Source organism: Sturnira hondurensis, unplaced genomic scaffold, assembly GCF_014824575.4.
Source record: "Sturnira hondurensis isolate 20B ecotype Veracruz unplaced genomic scaffold, ASM1482457v3 Scaffold0008908, whole genome shotgun sequence".
Classification (NCBI taxonomy): domain Eukaryota; kingdom Metazoa; phylum Chordata; class Mammalia; order Chiroptera; family Phyllostomidae; genus Sturnira; species Sturnira hondurensis.
Genome location: NW_028081539.1, coordinates 882,728 through 886,940, shown reverse-complemented (window position 1 = coordinate 886,940; position 4,213 = coordinate 882,728). Strand labels below are relative to the sequence as shown.

General features: G+C 41.9%; 1 pseudogene; it reads left to right on the top strand.

Annotated features, from left to right (window-relative positions):
- The first annotated feature begins 1,096 nt into the window (after positions 1–1,096).
- Positions 1,097–2,245, top strand: LOC118993815 (palmitoyltransferase ZDHHC3-like; annotated as a pseudogene).
- The last annotated feature ends 1,968 nt before the right edge of the window (positions 2,246–4,213 follow it).

Genomic DNA, 4,213 nt, shown 5'->3' with positions numbered 1-4,213 from the left:
TTAGGTTTTTGATAGTTGACTATATTGAGAAATAGTCTAATTCAACCTGTTGGGTAGCATTAAGAAAAAAATAAAATTTTGATTACATATTGATATTTCTCAGGTAAGGAGAATAAAGTAGCTGCTTACTTTGTTGATGAGACAATTTTCTTATCAAGTCTGTTGTTAGACAGGTTTCTATCTCTGAATGCTAACCCAGTTATTTTATAAATGATTAAGTTAGAAATATTTTCAGAGAAAGAGTACTCTTGAAAATGATCAGAAATAATTTGGACAAGAATCTCTTCATTTTCTTTCTGAAGTGATGAAAACAGCCATCAGAATAGTTTGGGCCATGCCTGACACATAACATTTCTTGGACAGAGCATATGTAATCTGGTCTGGGAGCCTGAATACCACACAAAGAATTCACTGACCTCTTGTAATAGTTTGGTTTCCTTCACAGACAAGGCAAAGGTTGTGTCTTACTGCTAGTTAGTACCGCTGAAATTTTAAGGCGACATGAGTGAGGGAACAGAAGAGCAAGAAACAAACGGTGGGAGAACCAATTCAAGGATGGTGCCTTCACCAAGACAGTCTTCTAGTTTTGCTTCTGCCCTGGCAAAGCAACAGGCCATTCCTGCCTGCCCCCAGAGTCCCTGTACAGCCACACCTCAATAAATTCTTCTCTCTCATATTAAGTCTCTCTCATATTTATATGTATACCAAATATAAAATGGTATATTAGTCAAGCAGGTTAGATAATAGTTCCTCCATTTATGCAAACTGATGTATGTATTTTTCAATAATACATTTTATCATCATGACTTTATTTATTGATGCCATGATGATAAAATATATCTGCTAGAGCAAAACATAAGAAACTGAGTTTTCCATTGTGCCCAAAGGGCAAAGAAAGTTATTTGGGTCTCTCAGCTCTACAGTAAAGCAAAGTAAAACTCCATGACAGGGCTCCGGTAGGCACCACCGCCACTGCCAGGAGCTCCATGGGCTTCTCCTGGGCACCGCTGTGTCTGGCCTAGACCAGGGATCTGTGGCGCCTCCTGCCTGGGAGCCATCGCTGCAGCCTGAGGCCAGGCCCCAGGCCATTGGCAGGAGGAGGCTACGGCGGCTGCGGAGGGAGCCTCACTAGGGGCCTGGGACTGGGGAACTGCCTCCGACTTCACGATGCCAGTATGGACAGAATAGCCTAAGATGCTCATCCCGACCCACCACTCCCGAGACACTGAGCGGAAGCCAGGGTACCTCCAGCTGGAGAAGTGCGTCCTGCCTCCCTACCCTGGTCCTGCGGGAGCAATGTGGTTCATCCGCGATGGCTGTGGCATCGCCTGCGCCATTGTCACCTCTGGTTTCTGGTCCTCTACGCGGAGTTCATGGTCCTCTGGGTCATGCTGATCCCGTCCCGAGACCACGTGTACAACATCGTCAACAGGATTCTGTTCAACCTGCTGGCCTTCCTGGCCCTGGCATCCCACTGCTGGGCCATGCTGATGGACCCCGGGGCCGTGCCCAAAGGAAACGCCACTAAAGAGTTCATCCAGAGTTTACAGCTGAAGCCCGGCCAGGTGGTGTAAAAATGCCCCAAGTGCTGAGGCATCAAGCCTGACCAAGCGCACCACGCTTGCAGTGCATTCGGAAGATGGACCACCACTGTCCCTGGGTCAATAACTGCGTGGGCGAGAACAACCAGAAGTACTTCACACAATGTACATAGCGCTCATCTCCTTGCACGCCTTCATCGCGGTGGGATTCCACTTCCTGCCCTGCTTCGAAGAAGACTGGACAAAGTGCAGCTACTTCTCGCCACCCTCCACGGTGATCCTGCTCATCCTGCTGTGCTTCAAGGGGCTGCTTTTCCTCATCTTCACATGGGTGATGTTTGGGACGCAGGTGCATTCCATCTGCACGGACGAGACGGGAATAGAACAGTTGAAAAAGGAAGAGAGAAGATGGGCTAAAAAAAAAAGTGGATGAACATGAAAGCTGTCTTCAGCCACCCCTTCTCTCTAGGCTGGGCCAGCCCCTTTGCCATGCCAGGCCAAGGGAAGGCAGACCCGTCCCAGGACGTGGTCTGACGGACCAGCTGGCACTGCCCCCTGGCACAGCCCGACCCAGCACGGCCGCCAGCCAGCCTCGCCACCACTCATACCAGGAAAGCAAAACCGCTCCTCTAGGAAGTTCTTGTGTCTCAAGTGACATGGCTGAGCCTTGCAGAGAAAAAAAAGTCCCCACATTTTATTTATTTTTAAAAAAAAACCCACAACACTATTTACATCTAATTTGATCCTAGACTTCTTTTTGTGAATATTTCACATCCAATTCACACAATGGCTCAATGTTATGCATGCAACTAACCTAAGAGCAAAACTACATTATCTCACTCCAAAAATTATGACACTCCATGTTAAAAAATCAAGCCCTGGCTGGTGTAGCTCAGAGGATTGAGCGCAGGCCTGCGAACCACACGATGGGGGTTTGATTCCCAGTCAGGGCACATGCCTGGGTTGCAGGTCAGTTCCCAGCAAGGGACTCATGAGAGGCAACCATACATTGATATTTCACTCCTTCCCTCCCCCTCTAGAGATAAATAAATAAATATTTTTAAAAAAGAAAGATCAAATGCTGTCCTCCTGACGAAATGGTGGCTGGTTCGATTCCCTGTCAGGGCACATGCCTGAGTTGTGTGCCAGGTCTCCAGTAGGGGACGTGTGAGAGGCAACCACAAATCAATGCCTCCCTCCCTCCCTTACTTCCCTTCCCTCCAAAAATAAATAAATAAAATATTTTTAAGAAAAGAAAAATCAACTACAGGGATTTCACATACTTTAATATGAATTACATTATAATTTTTATGCCTAGTTAGATTATTTTAGGACATTCAAACTGAAAACATAGCAGTACTATTCTTAGGCCCCTTTTTCCTCCATAGCAACTTCCTAAAACTGCTGCTAGAGGTGGCCAGGTGTCTAGAAAACAAAAGAGAGGGAGACTCCACTGCCTCCCCTTTAAACTTTTAAATTTTTACATCATGTGAACAAACATCTATTTAAAAAAATAAAGCAATAATCTGTCAAGAATGAGAGTAAATAATCTCATAAACTTTACTTTCACCTACTGATGTAACTTTATATAGTGGAAAAATAAAGATCCATTAATATTATACTTTTAGAGAAAACTAAATGACAATGGTTAGAGATGCATAATGAATAGTAAAAATACAAAGAAAAATAGAAAAGTGATTACCATAAAATGTATTCAGTCTATAAATTTCAGTGAGAGGAAGAGAATCAGGTTATAAGTGTGTTTCTGGGTGGCTGAGAGGGGTGGTGACTGCAAGACGCTTGCCTTCTGATAATTCACATATGCAGCTTTTTATACTTGTGTTGCACTTAACAACATTGAAATTTTAAGAAAGAAAATTGTTTTTTAAGAATTTTTAATGAGTTTGGAAAATACATCATCGAATTCAGTAGAAAAAGGAAGATGCACAATTCTGTACGCAGTATGATTGCATATGCATGTTGAATATTTTTAGAAATAAACATTCAAATAAAATACCAAATGTTAATTGAACCTTTTAGGTTTTTTTGTTATTTTATTCAGCTACCATATTTTCTTAAATATACAACATAATTTATACGATGAAAGTTTTATTAAAAAGGATGAGGTGATAAACCTAATTTGTAGGGTAAATATAAACCCTTGACCCTCCTTGGCTCCTATAAATGTAGGCACTTATAGGAGCTGAGGTTATAATTATAAAATGCCAGAGCTAAAAGAAATAATAAGAGATCATCTTCTCACCAATCCCTTCCAGCTTGCAAAGTTTCCTTTGAGAAATCAGCTGACAGTCTTATGGGAACTCCCCCGTAGGTAACAAACTTTTTCTCTTGCTTCTTTTAACATTCTCTCTTTATCTTTAACCTTTGGTATTTTAATTATGATGTTCCTTGGAGTGTAAATATTCAAAGTCATGAAAAGAAGGGACCTACAGCCAAGATTACTCTACCCAGCAAAGATATAATTTAGAATCAAAGGAAAGATAAAGAATTTCCCTGACAAGGAAAAACTAAAGGAGTTCATCATCACCAAACCATTATTATGTGAAATGTGAAAAGAACTTACTTAAGAAAAAGAAAAATATCAAAACTATGAACAATAAAATGGCAATAAATACATATCTATCAACAGTCAAATCTAATAAACCAACTAA